The sequence below is a fragment of the Pogoniulus pusillus genome, chromosome Z (assembly GCF_015220805.1).
Source record: "Pogoniulus pusillus isolate bPogPus1 chromosome Z, bPogPus1.pri, whole genome shotgun sequence".
NCBI classification, from domain to species: Eukaryota; Metazoa; Chordata; class Aves; order Piciformes; family Lybiidae; genus Pogoniulus; species Pogoniulus pusillus.
Window position 1 is genome coordinate 5,719,532 of NC_087309.1, and position 23,433 is coordinate 5,742,964.

The 23,433-nt window shown below is 47.2% G+C and overlaps 1 protein-coding gene across 2 annotated transcripts in view; it reads right to left on the reverse strand.

The window, feature by feature from the left end:
• GHR (growth hormone receptor) overlaps positions 1-23,433 on the reverse strand; it is a 185,663-nt gene that overhangs the window by 106,393 nt on the left and 55,837 nt on the right. For both annotated transcript variants that reach the window (XM_064140354.1, XM_064140353.1), the window contains one exon: positions 18,194-18,278. The gene's annotated coding sequence lies outside the window, so the exon portion shown is untranslated. The remainder of the gene's footprint in view (positions 1-18,193; positions 18,279-23,433) is intronic.

The window sequence follows — 23,433 nt, forward strand, 5'->3', positions numbered from 1 at the left end:
CAACCTGTCATCTAGCACCTAATTAACTAAACCATGGCACTAAGTGCCTCATCCAGCCTCCTTTCAAACACCTCCAGGGATAGGGACTCCACCACCTCCCTGGGCAGCCCATTCCAATGCCAATCACTCTTGCTGGGAAGAACTTCTTCCTAAGATCCAGCCTAAACCTGCCCCTGGCACAGCTTGGCACTACGTCCTCTTGTTCTGTCCTTGGTTGCCTGGAAGAAGAGACCAACCCCACCTTTTTGTGACCTCCTTTACGGTACTTGTAGAAAGCAATGAGGTCTGCCCTGAGCCTCCTCTTTTCCAGGCTGAACACCCTCAACTCCCTCAGAAAAGCTAACTTTAAATCTTGTCTAAACTGATGTAGAGTTATATACGTATATCTATTCAACACTAACTGTTTTCCAAAATAATTTAAAGCAAAATTCTGTGTTTAAGAAGTTTTCTCTTAAAGAGAAACACCATGACTGCAACTGCTTGCCATGTGCCTGCTGCAAGATTACACCGGCATTGCTCTGTGGTCCCGTTCTCTGCTGACATGGTGCTTCAAATCCAAACAATTCTGAATATGCAAGCTATGGACAGCTAGCAAAAAAGTATTTTCACAACTGCATAAATGACTTCATATAGCCATACACAGAGATTTCATAGAATCATAGAATCAACCAGGTTGGAAGAGACCTCCACGATCATCCAGTCCAACCTAGCACCCAGCCCCATCCAGTCAACCAGACCATGGCACTAAGTGCCTCAGCCAGGCTTGTGCTTCAACACCTCCAGGCACAGAGACTCCACCACCTCCCTGGGCAGCCCATTCCAATGCCAATCACTCTCTCTGCCAACAACTTCCTCCTAACATCCAGCCTAGACCTCCCCTTGGCACAACTTGAGACTGTGTCCCCTTGTTCTATTGCTGGTTGCCTGGGAGAAGAGGCCACCCCCCACCTGGCTACAATGTCCCTTCAGGTAGTTGTAGACAGCAATGAGATCACCCCTGAGCCTCCTCTTTTCTAGGCTGCACACCCCCAGCTCCCTCAGCCTATGGACAAAACTAGAGCAGGAAGGGGGAAAGATTAGTCTGTATTTTTAAATCAGGAGTTGGTAAAACAAGTTTTCATGAGCTAAGCAGTAACCTGTGAAGAAAAGCTGACCTCTGCTCAAACCTGTCATGAAAATCTTAATGACTAATATTCTTCCTCCACTTGCATTGGAAAAATCTAGAAATCTAAAATACTCACTTTTGAGGTTCTGACAAAGCATCTCCCATGAAAAGGCCAGTCTATGTCCATGCTTATCAAAGTGGCTTAGAAACATGCCAGAATTTTTAGATCCCATCCAAACAAGAGCTCTAGAACCTTTATACTGAACCTAACACTTAGAATCAATCAGGTTGATCACCCCTGAGCCTCCTCTTCTGCAGGCTAAACACCCCCAGCTCCCTCAGCCTCTCCTTATAGGGTTTGTGCTCCAGGCCCCTCACCAGCTTTGTTGCCCTTCTCTGGACACCTTCCAGCACTTCAACATCACTCTTGAATTGGGGGGCCCAGAACTGGACACAGCACTCAAGGTGTGGCCTGACCAGTGCTGAGTACAGGGGCAGAATAACCTCCCTTGTCCTACTGGCCACACTGTTCCTGATGCAGGCCAGGATGCCATTGGCTCTCTTGGCCACCTGGGCACACTGCTGGCTCATCTTCAGCTTACTGTCTATCAGTACCCCCAGGTCTCTTTCCTCCTGGCTGCTCTCAGCCACTCTGTCCCCAGCCTGTAGTGCTGCTTGGGGTTGTTGTGGCTAAAGTGCAGAACCCTGCACTTGGCCTTGTTCAATCTCATCCCATTGGCCTCTGCCCACCCATCCAGCCTGGCCAGGTCCCTCTGCAGGGCTCTCCTACCTTCCAACAGATCAACACCTGCTCCCAGCTTGGTGTCATCTGCAAACTTACTTGGAGGTCTCTTCCAACCTCTAGGGCTCTCTGAACCCTCACCCATCACTAACACAAATACTGTTCACACTCATACCCATCTCACAAGGGCTATGTACAAAAATAAATCCCACTTACTAGACAAAAAGTATACTAGACAACAAGTACAATAAAACTGAGTGGACTAAACAGAAGGACACTCCATTGTGGCAGTGGAGGTTTTTGTAAAGCCCTGCCAGGGACTTCCAGGTCTAGCACAAATTTCAACTCCTCTGAAGCATGACTAGCAAGTTCTCCTCAGTAATCCAGTTTTACAGTGAAACAGTGACCAAAGCCACCTGCACAGAAGCCTGTCAGCAGAAATCTTAACAACTGCCTCTGCCCCTTTAATCAGTGCATCAATAATCATCCCACTCCACACTGGGCTGCATGGACTAAACTGATGGCATTTTAGCCTCATACATGTGACCATGTGTGGAAACTGTAGAAGAAAACAAGAATGACTGCTCCTTTTGGTGGTTCTTTCTTCAAATAATTTCACTAAGACATGGAACTTCTTTTGTTTTTTTTTGAGAAATAAAAGGCTTCCATTTATAGGAAAACCTTACCACATTAATTATCTTTTCAAAGGAGCCATTAACACTGACACCATCTGCTCTTGAAACATGTATGACACTTAGCTACCACACTTGAATCCTGTGTAAGCTACCATGTTCACAATAAGCACCTGCTCTCAGGTTCTACTACAAAGTGTAAAGTAGCATTAGGTAAATCACTTATGCATAGATCCTAATTTTCTTAACATTGTTAAAGCAGTGGAATATCACAGCAGACAGAGCTTTGAGTTTTGAATTGCCCTGATGCATTGGAGGAGGATCAGGGTAGATCTCATTGCTGTCTACAACTACCTGAAGGGAGGTTGCTGCCAGGTGGGGTTGGTCTCTTCTGCCAGGCAATCAGCAACAGAACAAGGGGACACAGTCTCAAGTTGTGCCAGGGCAAGTCTAGGCTGGATGTTAGGAGGAAGTTGTTGGCAGAGAGAGTGATTGGAATTGGAATGGGCTGCCCAGGGAGGTGGTGGAGTCACTGTCCTTGGAGGTGTTAAAGCCTGGATGAGGCAATTAGTGCCATGGTCTAGTTGATTGGACAGGGCTGGGTGATAGGTTGGCCTGGATGATCTTGGAGGTCTCTTCCAACCTGGCTGATTCTATGTTTCTATGTATTAGTCCTGATTATTAGTTTATTTACTACAAACAAGTTTTTCCTCAGCAGTCACACTTGGTAAGAGGTGCTTGAACTCATACACTAAAAAGAATAATGATTTGGTATGGTTTATTCAATGAAGGTATTTTTAGTTGCTGCTTTCAGAGATTTCCCAAGTGATACTCTGCAAATATTTTTGACAGCTTACCAATCAGTTAGCTCTGGGAACAGACTGATACAGGGTGCTCTGATCACAAAAAAAAGCCCACCAAAATTGAAACTCCTCCAAGTCTGTAGTTCTTTTACAGCTTAGAAAGTCCAATCATTGAGGTGCTGGAACGTGTCCAGAGAATGGCAGCAAGGCTGATGAAGGGCCTGGAACACAAATCCTATGAGGAGAGGCTGAGGCAGCTGGGGGTGTGCAGCCTGGAGAAGAGAAGGCTCAGGGCAGACCTCATTGCTATCTACAACTACCTGAAGGGAGGCTGTAGCCAGGTGGGGTTGGGCTCTTCTGCCAGGCAACCAGCAACAGAACAAGGGGACACAGTCTCAAGTTGTGGCAGGGGAGGTCTAGGCTGGATGTTAGGAGGAAGCTCTTCACAGAGAGAGTGATTGGCATTGGAAAGGGCTGCCCAGGGAGGTGGTGGAGTCACCATCCCTGGAGGTGCTCAAGAAAAGGCTGCATGAGGCACTTGGTGCCATGATCTAGTTGACTGGATAGGGCTGAGGGATAGGTTGGACTGGATGATCTTGGAGGTCTCTTCCAACCTGGTTGATTCTGTGATTCTATGATTCTATGATTCTAATCCAGATGCCAGCTGTACTTTGGGCTGTAGATACCAATTACTTGCAGGATAACTTAGTGGTCTATAAATTAGTTTCTTGGCTAAGATGGTTCTCGTTTTGGCAGGCCTGAAATTGAGTTTTTATCTCCCTAGGAGAGCAGGCTTTCTTCCAGTATCAAACATGCTCTATGGTAGATCTATAAAACTCACAGAAAAAGCCCATACTGTGAATCAGCCAAGTCTCCCCTGAAGTGTGGTGAAAGGGACCAGCTGCTTCCTCTGGAAAATAGCATAAAGGGTGGAGCGGGTGTATTACAGAGGGCAGATGATGTGAAATAGCCCAATTCTGCTGAACTGAAAGCAGGACCATTGCAGCTAAGTGAGACTATTGAGCCTAGTCTTTCCCAAATCCAAATGTGCTTCCCACACACTTGTGCAAAGACGAGACCATAGCAACATATTTTTAGTAGTCACATGCAATGAACCCTACAGTACTATGTACAGTGTAAGGCTTGATTCTACAGAATGTATTTTAAAGGTACCCTGAGTCATGTGTGGGTGGATAAGCTTCCATAGATTTAATCTTATTCTTCTCACTTGTTCAATGAAGTATATTTAATCTCTAAAGCCTCTTTCCACAAATAATTCTCAAACAGCATGCTTATGAGATATTTTACTCAAAAGTAAAAATCAGAATAAAACCAATGAGTGCAGAGTTTTGCCTTTAAAAGAAAAAAATACCTTTAAATAAATGTATTGTGCTGCTGTAACTTAATGTCAACATTCCTTCCTTTCTGTTTTATACACAGTAGTTAATAAAACATGACTGCTTGTAGCTCTTTGCCAGGACACAATACCTGACTTTGGCAGACTTGTTAAAACAAACAAAAAAATCTGTCTGCAGTACATGAACGAGGGACCTGCTGGAGAGAGTCCAGCAGAGAGCCACGAGGATGAGTGGGGGACTTGAGCATCTCCCCTACAAAGAGAGACTGAGAGCCCTGGGGCTGTTTAGTCTGGAGAAGGCTGAGAGGAGATCTGATCAATGTGCACAAATATCTGAAGGGTGGGTGTCAAGTGCCTGGGGCCAAGCTCTTTTTGGTGGTCAGCAGCAATAAGCCAAGGAGCAACAGCTACAAACTGGAACAGAGAAGGTTTCAGCTGAACATGAGGAGCAACTTCTTTAGAATGAGGGTGACAGAGCCCTGGAGCAGGCTGCCAAGAGAGGCTGTAGAGCCTCCTTCTCTGGAGGCTTTCCAAACCCAGCTGGATGCATTGCTGTGTGTACTACCCTAGGGGATGCTGCCTTGGCAAGGGGTTTGGACTCAATGATCTCTGGAGGTCCTTTCCAAGTTCTGTGACTCTAATAGCAACAGCATTCAAGTCGTTTAAATTAAACTGTGCTACTGGTGAGTCACTAAAAGCTAACACACTATTGCATGGTAAAAAAACAACCTGACCAGAGGATTTTGATCTGATACCAGTTATAAACTAGCAGACATGGTGGATAGCTAGACTGTGGCAGCAAGAGAAGTGTTACAGCAAGCCTGTACCAAACCAATGAATACATGATTTATTGTTGCCATAGTTTGAACGGTCTTGGATTCCTTTAAGAACACTACAGAGACGTAAGCCCATCCCAAGGGGATGCACCTGGTCATCCCAGGGTATTGTAATTGTGCTAGTTTGAAGCAGGCTAGAATGTTTTGGTGAGAAGAACTAGAGTACAGGCTGTGGAAAGAAAACAGTGGTGATGTCTACTTCACTCATAGGCTTGCTGAGAACTATAGTAACAAGAAATAAAAGCATTAGGTAACACTCTCGGCATCACTCTCACTCAGGCTGCTGGCTGAGCTGCATCTCTCTAACCTCACCCTCCATTTTGGGCTAACCCACTTTGCTTCTCAACCTCTGGCCAAACCTCCATTCTTCCTTGGGACTGGGGTAAGGTTGAGAAGGGTAGGGGGAAAGTGGAGGAGTGGTTGAGAGCCCCTCCTGGGCACTCAGGTTTCTGGGAGGGGAGTTGTGTTTCTGTATTACCTTTTACCTTGTCTATTTCTGTATATAACTGTATATACTGTAAATATTTCCTTGTATATTGTGCCAGCTGTAAATATAAGCTCCATTCAATCTCCAGAGCTGGCTGAGTCTAGTCTGGGTGATTTCCAAAGTGGGGGGGGGCAGGGAACACCCAAACCCTCACAGTAATACTGTTATTCCATTCTGTTTTCTGGTATCACAGCTTATAACCCAGTGTCAGGTTGATAATGCTCATTTTTCCTTCTTCTCTCCTCCCTTCACTTCTCTCTCCAGGAAGAGCAGCATCCCTCCTCACCTCATGGTCTGTGAGTGGGAGATGGCTCTATCTGGCAGGGAATTTAGAGCTGTGTCATGCAGCCTGCTGAGCCCTTGTAGGCCTAAGCTGGGGAGGGCAGTTCTGACCTACTCTCAGGCCTGCCGAGGGTGGAAGGGATGGAGGATTCTGGATGGTTTTAGTCTGGTAGCCTTGGCTTAGCTTGTGGATGTACCCATTCTACCTGATTGCCTTCTGTGTATATGCACCAGCAAATAGAATCTCTCTTTAAACTTTTATTCAGTGTGCAGTACTTTTATTCTTAGTCTCTAAAAGGAGTAAGAGTCACTCCTGTTGTCCAGTCCTGGGTAGCTTGAAGCCCCAAACTACATCTGTCATACCCAATCTGTCATACAGTCTCAAGTTGTGTTGGGGAAAGTATAGGCTGGATGTTAGGAAGAAGTTCTTCACAGAGAGAGTGATTGGCATTGGAATGGGCTGCCCAGGGAGGTGGTGGAGGCACCATCCCTGGAGGTGCTCAAGAAAAGGCTGCATGAGGCACTTGGTGCCATGATCTAGTTGACTGGATAGGGCTGAGGGATAGGTTGGACTGGATGACCTTGGAGGTCTCTTCCAACCTGGTTGATTCTATGAAATCTATGAATTTTCAGCATAGGCAAGTCCTTCCCTGCACTTGAATGGCTGTTCAAAATGAGAAGACCTGCATCCCTTTAAGGTTTCTTTTTTTCTTTCCCCAGCTGTGGAGGACCAGTTAATTTCATTGCCATACCCCTAGCTTGTCACAGCAACAAAAATCGTTTCTGTACTCTGTAGGTTGCATTCCACAGGAAACTACTTTGCAGAGCTTTATTTAAAGGACAGAGACATGGCAGCTGATGAGTGTTACTAGGCAAAGAAATTACACTTACTGGAACACTTCACAGCCTTTATTTTACCAAAAAATGTCTCCTACATTTGGACAGAACATATTCAGTACAACTACCAACAGTGCAAAAATGTATTTAAAGCTGCGTTATCTTCCATTGGGAGGGCAAATATTGATGAGACACTGGACTTTAAATAGCAAGGCACCTACTCCTGGGGGTACTGATAGACAGTAAGCTGAAGATGAGGCAGCAGTGTGCCCAGGTGGCCAAGAGAGCCAATGGCATCCTGGCCTGCATCAGGAGCAGTGTGGCCAGTAGGACAAGGGAGGTTATTCTGCCCCTGTACTCAGCACTGGTCAGGCCACACCTTGAGTGCTGTGTCCAGTTCTGGGCCCCTCAATTCAAGAAGGATGTTGAGGTGCTGGAATGTGTCCAGAGAAGGGCAACAAAGCTGGTGAGGGGCCTGGAGCACAAACCTTATGAGGAGAGGCTGAGGGAGCTGGGCCTGTTTAGCCTGGAGAAGAGGAGGCTCAGGGGTGATCTTATTACTGTCTACAACTGCCTGAAGGGGCATTGTAGCCAGGTGGGGGGTGGCCTCTTCTCCCAGGCAACCAGCAATAGAACAAGGGGACACAGTCTCAAGTTGTGGCAGGGGAGGTCTAGGCTGAATGTTAGGAGGAAGCTGTTGTCAGAGAGAGTGATTGGCATTGGAATGGGCTGCCCAGGGAGGTGGTGGAGGCACCGTCCCTGAGGGTCTTCAGGAAAGGCCTGGATGAGGCACTTAGTGCCATGGTCTAGCTGTAGGGCTGGGTGATAGGTTGGAGTGGATGATCTTGGAGGTCTCTTCCAACCTGGTTGATTCTACGATTCTATGATTCTATTTAATTTTAAAGGAAATAATTACACAAATTTACTTAGAATAAACTAAAACTTCATTCAGAATAAAGAAAAACCTCAGAGTGTGACACTTTATTAATTGCAGCCTAGAAAATGTGTGAATGAACACTTCTCACACAATAGAATAGAACAGAATCAACCAGGCTGGAAGGGACCTGCAAGATCAGCCAGTCCAACCTTGACCCAGCCCTAGCCAATCAACTAGACCATGGCACTAAGTGCCTCGGCCAGGCTTTGCTTCAACACCTCCAGCGATGGTGACTCCACCACCTCCCTGGGCAGCCCATTCCAATGCCAATCACTCTCTCTGACAACAACTTCTTCCTAACATCCAGCCTAGACCTCCCCTGGCACAACTTGAGACTGTGTCCCCTTCTTCTGTTGCTGCTTGCCTGGCAGAAGAGACCAACCCCACCTGGCTACAGCCTCCCTTCAGGTAGTTGTAGACAGCAATGAGGTCACCTCTGAGCTTCACCTTCTGCAGGCTGCACATCCCCAGCTCCCTCAGCCTCTCCTCACAGGGCTGTGCTCCAGGCCCCTCACCAGCTTTGTCCCCCTTCTCTGGACACCTTCCAGCACCTCAACATCTCTCTTGAATTGAAGGGCCCAGAACTGGGCACAATACTCCAGGCATATAATGTCTCCATTTCATAGAAGAGTTGAACAGTAAACTTGCCTCCAAAGTAGTTGAGTCTGTGGCTGGTACTGCAAAACATGTACTGAAAGGCAAGTGTATGAGGGCTAGGTCATCAACTGATCGACAAGGGGATAGTTGTCTCATTTGCAGCTCTACATCTACAACTAGGTAAAAACAGAATCAATTGGAGACATGTAATTTTCAAGACATCTAGTGAGCCTTATCTCTCCTCCTCTTATGAACATGTTGAGTTGCTCTTACCTGTGCCAAAATGTTCTTCATCTCTACTTAGCAGAAAATACCAAACTGAGATTTCTTCTAGCACTCAAGGATCCATTATCAGTTTCCAAACCCAGGGGCACACTTTGAGTGAACTCTGAACTTCGAACTCTCCCCTGATAATACAGTGTCAGTATCACACAGCATTCCCCTGGGAAATGGTCTACAAAGACAAGGGAACAGAGCAGAGCAGAGCTTGCAGATCATTAAGGATGCTTTCCATGGGCTGCAAGAGCTCTCAATCTCCAGTTCAGACAAGGAAGGTATGAGACTGGCATGGCTGAGTTGAGACTGCTGGTCAAACTAAAAGGCAAGATGGAATTGCACAGGCAGTTCAGCCAGGAACAGGCATCTTAGGGGAGTGCAGGGATGCTGCTTAGTAGTGTAGGGTTGAGGGTGGGAAGGCCAGGATGTGGCTGGAGCTGAACTGGGCAAGAATCATAGAATCAACCAGGTTGGAAGAGACCTCCAAGATCATCCAGTCCAACCTAGCACCCAGACCAGCCTGGATGAGTAAACAGCTCCTGAAGGAAGTGGGGGAAAAAAAGAGGGTGAATCACCTCTGGAAGGAGGGGAAGGCTTCTCCTGATATGTTTAAGGAGGTAGCCAGATTGTGCAGGAGAAAAATTAGAGAGAGTGTAAGGCCCAGCTAGAACTTAGGCTGCCACCTCTGTGAAGGGTAATAAAAAGCACTTTCATAAATGTATCAGTGTTAAAAAGAAGGGCAAGAAGAGCCTCCACTGCTTACTGGACCAGGAGGGGAACACTATAACTGATGATGAAGAAAAGGCTGAGGTCCTGAATGCCTTCTTCGCCTCAGTTTTCAACAGCAAGGAGGGAGGAGTTCAGGGCAAGAGGCCTCTTGAACTGGGGGATGGGGTCGGGGAGCGGTGTGCTGCCCTGCCCTGGAAACCCATGAGGAATTAGTTCAGGACCTGCTGAGTCATCTGGACACCCACAAGTCCATGGGACCAGATGGGATCCATCCCAGGGTGCTGAGAGAGCTGGCAGCTGAGCTGGCCAAGCTGCTCTCCATCATTTTCCAGCAGTCCTGGCTCACCGGAGAGGTCCCAGGAGACTGGAAACTGCCAACGTGGTCCCCATCCACAAGAAGGGTGGGATGGAGGAACCTGGGAACTACAGACCTGTCAGCCTGACCTCAGTGCCAGGGAAACTGATGGAGCAGGTTAGCTTGGGGGTGATAAGAGCACACCTGAGGGATGGCAAAGAGCTCAGGTCCAGCCAGCATGGGTTTAGGAAGGGCAGATCCTGCCTCTCCAACCTGATCTCCTTCTATGATCAGGTGACCTGCTTGGTGGCTGTGGGGAGGCCTGTGGATGTGGTCTGTCTGGACTTCAGCAAGGCCTTTGACACTGTCCCCCACAGCAAACTGCTGGCTAAGCTGTCAGCCCATGGCTTGGATGGCAACACTCTGTGCTGGGTTAGGAACTGGCTGGAGGGCCGGACCCAGAGAGTGGTGGTGAATGGTGCCACATGCAGCTGGCAGCTGTCACTAGTGGTGTCCCTCAGGGATCAGTGCTGGGCCCCATCCTCTTTAACATCTTCATAGATGACCTGGATGAGGGCATGGAGTCAGTCATCAGCAAGTTTGCAGATGACACTAAGCTGGGGGCAGATGTGACTGAGTTGGAGGGCAGAAGGGCTCTGCAGCGGGACCTTGACCGCCTGGACAGATGGGCAGAGTCCAATGGGATGGGGTTCAATAGCTCCAAGTGCAGGGTGCTGCACTTTGGCCACAACAACCCCATGCAGAGATACAGGCTGGGGTCGGAGTGGCTGGAGAGCAGCCAGACAGAGAGGGATCTGGGGGTGCTGATTGATACCCACCTGAACATGAGCCAGCAGTGTGCCCAGGTGGCCAAGAGAGCCAGTGGCATCCTGGCCTGCATCAGGAATGGTGTGGTCAGCAGGAGCAGGGAGGTCATTCTGCCCCTGTACTCTGCACTGGTTAGACCACACCTTGAGTGCTGTGTTCAGTTCTGGGCCCCCCAGTTTAGGAGGGACATTGAGATGCTTGAGCGTGTCCAGAGAAGGGCGATGAGGCTGGGGAGAGGCCTTGAGCACAGCCCTATGAGGAGAGGCTGAGGGAGCTGAGATTGTTTAGCCTGGAGAAGAGGAGGCTCAGGGGAGACCTTACTGCTGTCTACAACTACCTGAGGGGTGGCTGTGGCCAGGGGGAGGTTACTCTCTTCTCTCAGGTGGCCAGCACCAGAACAAGAGGACACAGCCTGAAGCTACACCAGGGGAGATTTAGTCTGGAGGTGAGGAGAAAGTTCTTCCCTGAGAGAGTCATTGGACACTGGAATGGGCTGCCTGGGGAGGTGGTGGAGTCGCCTTCCCTGGAGCTGTTCAAGGCAGGATTGGACGTGGCACTTGGTGCCATGGTCTGGCCTTGAGCTCTGTGGTAAAGGGTTGGACTTGATGATCTGTGAGGTCTCTTCCAACCCTGATGATACTGTGTGATACTGTGACCTATCCAGTCAACTAGACCATGGCACTAGGTGCCTCAGCCAGGCTTTGCTTCAACACCTCCAGGGATGGGGACTCCACCACCTCCCTGGGCAGCCCATTCCAATGCCAATCATTCTCTCTGCCAACAACTTCTTCCTAATATCCAGCCTATACCTACCCTGGCACAACTTGAGACTGTGTCCCCTTGTTCTATTGCTGGTTGCCTGGGAGAAGAGGCCACCCCCCACCTGGCTACAATGCCCCTTCAGGTAGTTGTAGACAGTAATAAGATCACCCCTGAGCCTCCTCTTCTCCAGGCTAAACAGGCCCAGCTCCCTCAACCTCTCCTCATAGGATTTGTGCTCCAGGCCCCACACCAGCTTTCTTGCCCTTCTCTGGACACCTTCCAGCACCTCAACATCTCTCTTGAATTGAGGGGCCCAGAACTGGACACAGCACTCAAGGTGTGGCCTGACCAGTGCCGAGTACAGGGGCAGAATAACCTCCCTTGTCCTGCTGGCCACACTGTTCCTGATGCAGGCCAGGATGCCATTGGCTCTCTTGGCCACCTGGGCACACTGCTGCCTCATCTTTAGTGTACTGTCTATCAGCATCCCCAGCTCCCTCTCTGCCTGGCTGCTCTTAGCCACTCAGTCCCCAGCCTGTAGTGCTGCTTGGGGTTGTTGTGGCCAAAGTGCAGAAGCCTGCACTTGGCCTTCTTCAATCTCATCCCATTGGCCTCTGCCCACCCATCCAGCCTGGCCAGGTCCCTCTGCAGGGCTCTCCTACCTTCCAGCAGCTCCACACCTGCTCCTAGCTTGGTGTCATCTGCAAACTTACTGATGCTGGACTCAATCCCCTCATCCTGGTCATCAATAAAGATATTGACTCTAATGGACTGGGCCCAGCACTGATCCTTGGGGCACACCACTACTGCCAGCTGCCAACTGGATGTGGCATCATTCACCACCACTCTCTGGGCTCTGCCATCCAGCCAGTTCCTGACCCAGCACAGAATGAATCTGTCCAAGCCATGAGCTGCCACAATTCCCAAGCTGAAGGACCACAGAACAGGGACATGGAGGACAAAGCCCCTTCCACTATAAATAAACACAAGGCTCATGACCACCTGAAGAACCAGGATAGACACAAGTCTAGGAAACCTGATGAGAGGCATCCCAGAGTCCTGAGGGAATCAGCTGATGTAGTAGCCAAGCCACTCTCCATGACACTTGAAAAGCCCTGGCAGTCAGGTGAAGTCCCTGGTGACTCGAAGAAGAGAAGCATTGCAGAAAGAAGGACCCTGGGAACTACCAACCTGTCAGCCTCTCCTCTGTGCCTGGGAATAACATGGAACAGATTCTCCTACTAACTCTGATAAGGCACATGAAAGACAAGGAGGTGATTCAATACAGCCAGTGTGGCTTCACCAAGGATGAGTACTGCCACACTTGTGTCTCTCTACAATGGAGTGACTACAGCAGTGGGGAAGAGAAGGGCAATGGATGTCATCTACTGAGGCTTCCGTAAGGCCGTTCTCATGGTGCCCCAAAACATCCTTCTTTCCAAGTTGGGGAGATATGGATTTGATGGGTGGACTGTTCAATGGACAAGGAATCAGCTAGATAGTTGTATCCAGAGGGTAGTGGTCAATGGCTCAATGTTCATGTGGAGATGGGTGACAAGTCCTGTTCCTCAGGGGTCCATACTGGGACCAGTGGTGTGTAATATCTTCATCAATAATATAGACAGTGGGATTGAGTGCACCCTCAGCAAGTTTGCAAGCTCAGTAACACAGCTGATAAGCAAGAGGGACAGCATGTCAAACAGAGAGACCTGGGCAAACTGGAGAAGTGAGACCAGTTAAGGTTCAAAGTGTGCTCCCTCACGAGGCTCAAGGAGACCAAGTGCAAAGTCAGGACAACCTGGGTCAGGACAACCTTCACTGTCAGTACAGGCTGAGGGATGATGTGACGGAGAGCAGACCTGCAGAACAGGACCCAGGCATGCTGGTGGATGGAAAGTTGGACATAAGTAAAAAATGTGCACTTGCAGCCTAGAAGGCTAACTGCATCCTTAGCTGCATCAAAAGAAGCATGGGCAGCAAACCAAGAGAGGTGATCCTGCCTCTCTTCTCTGCTCTGGTGAGACTTGTTTCCAGCTTTGGGACCCTGTGGGATAACTGCCTAACTTACAGCAGGACAGGGAGGCAGGCTGATTTAGTACACTTTGGGACCAAGGTCATTTTCCATCAGCAGATGTTTTTGTCAAATGAAGATCCACGAAGCTGGCCTGCAAAATGGCCAAAGGAAGGAGTCCTGTGGAGGTAAGGTGGACCTGCTTTGGCTAAAAATGTTGAAGCAAGGACTAAATGCACTCAACTTCAAAGCAGATTTTGAAGGCAGGAATGCCCAATTAACTGCCACTTTAATATTAAAGTTAACACCCAGCATGCCAATGAGCCAGACAAAGTGCATGCTAAACATACATGACTGTGCCTCAACTCTCCTCCTAAATCATGCTAAATATTCCCTGGGAGGCAGTGACAGCCAGGGCTAGGGTATACAACCTATGTGTGCTAGTTTGAAGCAGAGTAGAACGTTTTGGTGAGAAGAACTAGATCATAGGCTGTGAAAGGAAAACAGTGGTGATGTCTACTCCACTCAGAGTCTTGCTGAAGAAGAAATGAAAACATTAGATAACACTCTTGCCATTTTGTGGCACTCTGCCTTGGGCTTCTGAATGAGCTGCAGCTCCCTAACCTCACCTTCCACTCAACTTTGCTTCCTAACCTCCTGGCTGAACCTCCATTCTTTCTTAGGACTGGGGTAAGGTTGAGAGGAGCAGGGGGAAGGTGCAGGGGTGGCTGAGAGCCCCTCCTGGGGACTCAGGTTTCTGGGAGGGGAGTTGTGTTTCTGTATTACCTTTTCCCTTGTCTATTTCTGTCTATAACTGTATATACTGTAAATAGCTGCTTGTATATTGTGCTAGCTGTGAAAAAATAGCTTCATTTATATTCCCAGAGCTGGCTGAGCCTAGTCTGGGTGATTTCTGAAGTGTGGGGGGCAGGGAACACCCAAACCATCACACTATGAAAGGAATATCTCTTGGTGTGCAGCAGCACTGGCAGCAGCACCAGGAGGGGTGCAGAGTGGACTGGTGGCAGAGATGCAGTGTGGTGAGTGCCAGAAGCAGTAGCTGGGAGAGAAAAAGAGTCAACAGGCTGTGCTCCTTTCCCTCCATCCAATACAGGGACACTCTTCTTGGTTATAACTGCACCTTCACTATGTAGCTTAGCTTTCGCCCATTTCTATTCTATATCAAGGCTGCTGCAAAGGTTTGCATCTCCAGCCTCGTCAGATGTTACCCAGGATTTGTCAATCCTGAGATTAATTATCTTTCAGTTAAATGCATTTATCAACAGCAATCCTGAACTTGTTTTATCCCTCTTTCTGAACGTGTGCTAGTGCATCCTTAATGGGGCACTGGAAAAGGGAGGCAAATCTTGTCAAATAGTTTCAATAGAAGTCCTGGGCTCTAAGTCAGGGGGATCTTACCCAAAATGTGACAGGCTCTCAGCACAAGAAGGACATGGACCTGCCAGAGAGGGTCCAGAGGAGGGCCACTGAGGGCTGGAGCACACCTTCTACAAACACAGTCTGAGAGAGTTGGGGTTGTTCAGTCTGGAGGAGAAAAGGGTCCAGGAAGACCTTACAGCAGCATTTCAGCACCTGAAGGGGACCTACAGGAAAGCTGGGAAGGGACTGTTTACAGAGGCTTGTAGAAACAGGATGAGGAGCACTAGAGAAGGGCAGAGTTAGATTGCACATCAGGATGAATTTCTTTACTGTGAGGATGGTGGAACAACGGAACGGGTTGCCCAGGGAGGCGGTGGAGGCCTCATCCCTGGAGACATTTAAGGTTAAACTTGACAGGGCCCTGAGCAACCTGATCTAGTTGAAGATGTCCCTGCTTATCACACAAGTGTTGGCCTAGGTGACCTTTAGAGGTCCCTTTAAGCCCAGTGAATTCTATGATTCTATATGACAAGTTCTGTGTGAGTAACAGCATTGCCTAAGGATCAGAATATTTTGGTTTCTTTGAAAGTTAATAACAATCAGCATTCATTCACAAATAGGAAACTGAAACACAATGGGATTACAGAGCATGGCATGGCACAGCCCCTGAGTGAGCCTGTGGTGGAGCTCAGGAGCAAGGTCAGATCCCTCGCCCAAGCTGTGTGCCCCCACTGCTGGGCAGGTTTCTTGTACTGCTGCTTAACCAGGAGTCAGGAATGGGCAGCCTAGCTAGTGATCAACAAGCTCTCTGGGCACAGAAAGACATGAAACAGAGCACAAAAGCAGCTTTCTATATAGAATCATAGAATCAACCAGGTTGGAAGAGACCTCCAAGATCATCCAGTCCAACCTAGCACCCAGCCCTAGCCAGTCAACTAGACCATGGCACTAAGTGCCTCAGCCAGGCTTTGCTTCAACACCTCCAGCGATGGTGACTCCACCACCTCCCTGGGCAGCCCATTCCAATGCCAATCACTCTCTCTGGCAGGAACTTCCTCCTAACATCCAGCCTATACTTCCCCTGGCACAACTTGAGACTGTGTCCCCTTCTTCTGTTGCTGGTTGCCTGGCAGAAGAGACCAACCCCACCTGACTACATCATCCCTTCAGGTGGTTGTAGACAGCAATGAGGTCACCCCTGAGCCTCCTCTTCTCTAGGCTAAAGAAGCCCAGCTCCCTCAGCCTCTCCTCATATGGTTGTGTTGCCATGCTTAAGATATAAAACAAGCAAAGGATTTAATAAATTGTTTAACCAGTGTGCTTAACTCTATGAGAAGGCATGATAACCAAAACAAAGGAGGCTTTGGTTGAGGAGGTCCCTAAGGACTCAAAAGATACACCCTCATGACAAGCATTTTTACAAGTAACTTCTTCCTATTCTGACTTTCTTTGTGGAGTTGATATATCCTTAGACAAGACTTCAAAGCAGAGATAAACAGTGCAATGAATGCATCTATAGTTCCACCACCTGGTTTCACAAAGACTATACATAGGGACATAGGGTAGCAAGTTTTACCTATTTCTGTTTATCCAAACAAAGCAAAAGGTTTCTAGGATTCTTCTTCTATTTAATGATGTTACATCCATGTACACTCAGATGTCAACAGCCAGCTAAGTCTCATAAAACTGCTATAACGCACAGTAAGTTTGCAGATGACACCAAGCTAGGAGCAGGTGTGGAGCTGCTGGAAGGTAGGAGAGCCCTGCAGAGGGACCTGGCCAGGCTGGATAGGTGGGCAGAGGCCAATGGGATGAGATTGAACAAGGCCAAGTGCAGGGTTCTGCACTTTGGCCACAACAACCCCAAGCAGCACTATAGGCTGGGGACAGAGTGGCTGGAGAGCAGCCAGGAGGAAAGGGACCTGGGGTTACTGATAGATAGTAAGCTGAAGATGAGCCAGCAGTGTGCCCAGGTGGCCAAGAGAGCCAATGGCATCCTGGCCTGCATCAGGAACGGTGTGGCCAGTAGGACAAGGGAGGTTATTCTGCCCCTGTACTCAGCACTGGTCAGGCCACACCTTGAGTGCTGTGTCCAGTTCTGGGCTCCTCAATTCAAGAAAGATGTTGAGGTGCTGGAACATGTTCAGAGAAGGGCAACAAAGCTGGTGAGGGGCCTGGAGCACAAACCCTAAGAGGAGAGACTGAGGGAGCTGGGCCTGTTTAGCCTGGAGAAGAGGAGGCTCAGGGGTGATCTTATTACTGTCTACAACTACCTGAAGGAGCATTGTAGCCAGGTGGGGGTTGGCCTCTTCTCCCAGGCAACCAGCAATAGAACAAGGGGACACAGTCTCAAGTTGTGCCAGGGGAGGTATAGGCTGGATGTTAGGAAGAAGTTCTTCACAGAGAGAGTGATTGGCATTGGAATGGGCTGCCCAGGGAGGTGGTGGAGGCACCGTCCCTGGGGGTCTTCAAGAAAAGCCTGGATGAGGCACTTAGTGCCATGGTCTGGTTGATTGGTTAGGGCTGGGTGCTAGGTTGGACTGGATGATCTTGGAGGTCTCTTCCAACCTGGTTGATTCTATGATTCTATGATTCTATGATATAATATGCAGCTGTAAGGTCTCATGCAGCCACTCAACAGCAGATAGCAACTTTACATGTGGACAGCATGAGTAATCATATGTCTGAATTCACTGTAACACAGTGCATTTCTGTGATACTTCACTGCAATCTGATCAAACTTTCAGTAACTCACTCCAGATGTGAATTAAGGCTCAATGTATACATTCAAACAAGATATCATTACAGTGTCAGGACTTGCTGTCTACAGTGTTTTGATAAGCAAATTCACTCTCCCTGAAAGAACAAAGATTCCCCTCCCTCAATTTGTTTCAATAGCATGCATTAAAAAAAACTAATTAACATTACAAATGAGAAATGGCTCATGTAAATACAGTATAGCTTTTTTTCCTCTCTGACAAGGAAAAAAACATCTTAAGCAAATCTACCAGTCACCAAGCCCTTTAACTCAAATGCTAGCTATTACAAGATTGCTAGAAAGGGGCCTGAAGTCCTCAGTTTACATCAGGATTAAAGGACAGGCTTATGTCAAATATCTCTATCATTTGGGGAAATAAAACAGAACAACTGGATGTCAGTATATTGCATATTATTCTTAGCACCTCCTGTAGGAACATGGGGCATCTCTAATGACTATCTGCAGAGTGCTGCAGGATTGCTCTGCTCAGCCAACACTCATGACAGTCACTCACAATAGGATAAAAGTTGTCACACTACCTCAGATGTCTGCAGCAGGTGGATGATGCTTCACGCCTCCCTCAGCTCAACTGCAAATCGCAGCCTTTTCCAGCCATCCCAGCACCTACACAAAAAAAGAGGGGAAACAGAGACAGGAGAAGTCAGCGTTGGTGAGAAGGTGACATAATAAAATCCGAACGGGTGCCCTGGCACTGTTGTCCCTCAGGGAAGGTCACCTCAGGCAAGGCCACCAGCTGGGCAGTCTGCACAGCAGCCCTGAGTAGAGCACCTGGGCTTCTCACTCAAACAGCAGCAGCTGCTTGAAACCCCTTATGCTGCTGGGGGGTTGCCAGCTGCAGGATCCCACACTAACCTTGACATTAAAACTCACAAACGCAGATTTAAATGGCAAAGAGAAGTCAGGGTGAGCAACTGAGACTCATTTTCAGTGCATGTCCATGGTGGAAATCAGTCGGGACTGGAGGAAAACTCTAATTCACCTGATTTCACTGGAAGAAAACTCTGATATCACTTATGGATAAGTAGTATCTCACTGCTACTACTTCAGAAAGTGCATTTCAGGTATAGGTAGCTTATAAACTGGTAATTCTGAGAATGTAAGATTGATTCTATGATTCTATGATGATTCTATTCCTCTTCCTCTGAAAGTACAGTATGTAAGTCTGGGGAATATGGTATGCTGTTAAAAGAAAAGAAGTATGTAATTTGTTATGTTCAGAACTTCTAAGCACATTATCACTCCCATGATATTTGGCATGGCAGCAGCATTTCAGAAACAGTTTTGAATTAGAAGCACTCCTATATTTAAATAACATTAACTGAACATAGCAGATTACTTCTTCCTAGGGATGCAAAGTCATCTCCTTGAAGCATTTCAAAGTCAGCCATGGTGGTCATTTTAATTGAATAATTCACAATAATCTGGTTTCTAGTGTGTGGGGCTATGAGAAGGAAATCAGATTTTACAGTATTGGGTTCTTTAAGGAAAATAACCTGCACAAATAACATCTAAAGAAGCGCTGCATGCATTCAGACTGAATGCCTAAGGCCACACTGCCCTACTCTTAACAAGAAGAAAATGATACTTAAAAAGAGAGTTTCCCCTAAGTACTACCACTGACTTAAGAAAGAGCAGCAGCAGCCTTGGTTTGTACCCATAGAATTTTCTCCCTTATATGTCTATCATTGCAATGTATGGATAGATCCTTAAAGAGGTTAAGTGAAAGTAAAATGTGACTCTCTGTGATAACTTCTCAGGAATTCTTCAGTGCAACATGTAAGAGGCTAAATGTCATGTCTGTATTTATACACAGGAAAAGGAAAAGGAAAAAGAAAGAAAGCAAACACCAACCCCCAACTACCAGAAAAGGAAATCCTAGAACCGAATAGAGGGAAAAATTAAACAGATGTTTGAAAATAACAGAAAACATCTTCCATGTAAAAGCAAGAATAATACTCAACAGCAACCAAAGATAATGTAAATCATCCTGTGTGTAGTTTGCTAAGGTTAAACTTGTAAGCAGTGTTCTCTCCTGGTTCACACATAGTAACAAGGAGTCCACAGCTGGTTGTCTTTGCCTGATCTACCCTATGACACACACAGGCAAGTTCTAGTGTTAGACTTTTCAGTAAAAGCCTGCTCACATCCATCAGGCTGAGAATCTAACTGATTGTGTGTCCCATTTAGCTATGAGTCTCTAAGGAGTACTGGGTTGATATGATTTTCAAAAGAACTACTTTCAAAGACAGTAACTAACCAGGGATCCACAACTGTTTTCTGGAAATAAAGGGACACCTCAGGCTGACACAAAGTCCAAAGCACCTGTTGACTGAAGTGAGCTACCACACTGCTGACAAATTCCTCTTTCAAACCACTTGGTAGAGTACCAGCAAGTGGAAATGATCTCCATGTGACCAAGAATCCTGTTACAATAGGACAGGGAAAATATTCCAGCAGTCATTCCAAAATATTTTGAAATCCTGCTCAACAGCAGAAAATATTTCTCAGCTACTTCATGGGTGACAAAAGGGAAATGTCCTAACTTCTGATTACCTAATTGTACTCGGAACATTTTGTTTCACTCTTAGTAGCATGTGGTGATGGCACAAAGACTGCATGCAGTGATGCTGTTTATTTGCAATATTGCAGTTTAGAAGAAACTACACAAGCACGAGGGGAACACAGCTCTATGTGAATAAGCCATGCAGATGAGGCCTTCTCAGAGATGCATTTGACTCTCCTATGAGGAGAGGCTGAGAGAGCTGGGAGTGTGCAGCCTGGAGAAGAGGAGGCCCAGGGGTGACCTCATTGCTGTCTCCAACTACCTGAAGGGATGTTGTAGCCAGGTGGGGGTTGGCCTCTTCTCCCAGGCAACCAGCAACAGAACAAGGGGACACAGTCTCAAGTTGTGCTGGGGGAAGTATAGGCTGGATGTTAGGAGGAAGTTCCTGCCAGAGAGAGTGATTGGCATTGGAATGGGCTGCCCAGGGAGGTGGTGGAGTCACCATCCCTGCAGGTGTTCAAGCAAAGCCTGGCTGAGGCACTCAGTGCCATGGTCTGGTTGACTGGCTAGGGCTGGGGAATAGGTTGGACTGGATGATCTTGGTGGTCTCTTTCAACCTGGTTGATTCTATGATTCTACCCTACAGGGTAAAAAAAAAGACTGCAGCACTGGGTTAATATAGGGCACATCCAGGACTAGCTTGCCTCATAAATAAAGAAACAGATTCAGCCACATCACTACCCTAGCTCAGATCATATCTTCTCAGTACATCCCATGATAACCTACCAGAAAACATAAACTGGGGAAGATGAGATGGACCCAAAGGTGCCAAATCATCTCTAGGTCTTCAAAAGAGTATTTAAGCCAAGGCCCAGCCTGAAAAAGCATTAGAAAAATCTTTGATACTGTTCCAAGCAAAAACTTAATTGATAAATTACTGAGCTATAGACTGGCTAAAGTGGGCTGAAAACAAGCTGAAAGGCCTGGCTCAAAGGGTTTCAAGCAGAGGTACAAAGTCCACTTTGTCATTAGTGAAGCAGCCCAATAGTCAGTACTGTTTACTGTCTTCATTAGTGACCTTTTACACTGAAAGGGATCAAACAGTGGAACAGGTGGCTTAGAGAGGTTGTAAAGTCTGAAGATATTCAAAACCCAGTTGGATACAGCCCAGGGGCAACTGCACTAATGAAACCCCACACTCAGCAGGAGAGCTGGTCTAGATGACCTCCAGGGTACCCTTCCAACCTCAACATACTGTGATTCTGTAACTCTGTATGTTTAGGTAAAGAAGTGGAAAGTTGCTGCCACCAAACAAAAAACAAGGAGAAGAGGAGGATGTAAATGACATGCTTTGTGAGAAAGGCAGGAAACTGTGGGCACTCTATGATTGCATGGGCCATTGAGGAAAGATGGCTTATTTTAAGCAGACACATGACCTAGATTCACAAGTCCTAACAGATCATTCAGAAGTACTGCCCCACCATTATGCTGGGATACCAACAGGTCCTTAGTACAATTTCTGGCATCTGTGGCAAACTATTTCCAGGACTGTTTGTGCCCGTAAGATTTGGCCTTAGGAATCAAAGAATCAACCAGGTTTGAAGAGACCTCCAAGATCATCCAGTTCTTCCTGGCCTTGGCACGACCCTGTTTGGTTTTTTTGCCCTGGGATCCAGGAGATGGTAGTGAGAATCATAGAATCAACCAGGTTGGAAGAGACCTCCAAGATCATCCAGCCCAACCTAGCACCCAGCCCTAACCAATCAACCAGACCATGGCACTAAGGGCCTCATCCAGGCTCTTCCTGAACACCTCCAGGCATGGTGACTCCACCACCTCCCTGGGCAGCCCATTCCAATGCCAATCACTCTCTCTGCCAACAACTTCCTCCTAACATCCAGCCTAGACCTGCCCTGGCACAACTTGAGACTGTGTTCCCTTGTTCTGTTGCTGCTTGCCTGGGAGAAGAGACCACCCCCTATCAGGCTACAACCTCCCTTCAGGTAGTTATAGACAGCAATGAGGTCCCCCCTGAGCCTCCTCCTCTCCAGGCTGCACACCCCCAGCTCCCTCACCCTCTCCTCATAGGGTTTGTGTTCCAGGCCCCTCATCAGCTTTGTTGCCCTTCTCTGGACACCTTCCAGCACCTCAACATCTCTCTTGAATTGAGGGGCCCAGAACTGGACACAGCACTCAAGGTGTGCCCTGACCAGTGCTGAGTCCAGGGCATGAATAACCTCCCTTGTCCTGCTGGCCACTTGATGATTCTTAGGAGCTCCTTCCAACTTGAGACATTCTATGATTCTATGATCCTTCTTAGGTTCAAATTTTTCACCTTCAAATTCTATTCCCCTAATGTAAGGTTTTACATCCTCAGTGGGTTTGCAGCTCTGAGCTCTCTCCTTGAATTCTCTCAGAGGTTTTTTTTCTCTTCACAATAACTCCCTAAATTTCCTTTTATTTACTTTTGTTTTTACCTCTATTCAGATAGCTAAGGCTTTTAACATGTTTTACTCCTTTAATCCTCCTACTTGCCTTACCAACATACCCTAGACAAGCAACCACATTCAAGTTCTGAATCAGTCTTTCTTTTACCCCTCTCCATCTCTTCAAATCTTTATGAGCCCAACAATAAATCTTCCCCTTCATGTTTCAAATACTTGAGTGAACCACATTTCTGTTCTTACAGATTTGGCAGCCTTTTCCTGTTTGACATAATAACTGGAACATTTTCTTAGCAGCACTAAGCTGAGGAACAACTGGTATTTGTTTTGGCACTCACAGCAGGGATGAAAGGTGAATTTATGTTTCCCACTGCATTATGCTTACAAGTATATCTGTGGATGGGGTAGCTCAGTTCAAGGCCAAACACGGGAATTAATGCACCTCTTTGTCAGCATTGTAAAGGCTGCAAAGAGACAAGAAGTCCATACTTTCTAAGCAGGGAGCAACGTCACCTGACATACAAGATAGCTTTTGTAGTATCCAGAACTTCAGGCTGCTTTTCATGGGTGAAGCATGTCATATTCCTGGCTACAGTTAATTATACAGTTAATATATTCCTTGAGCTGGAGGAATGTTATGAACACTAGTTTAGTCAGTGTTTATGTAAAGTATTTTGAGATCTAGGCAGCTGGAAATCCAGACCTTCACTAGCTGAAGCTGTTGCTGACATACCAGCAACTTAAAAGGGAGAATTTCTTGATAAATTAACAGGGAAATACCATGCATAAGCTGTGAAGAAAGATGCACTAC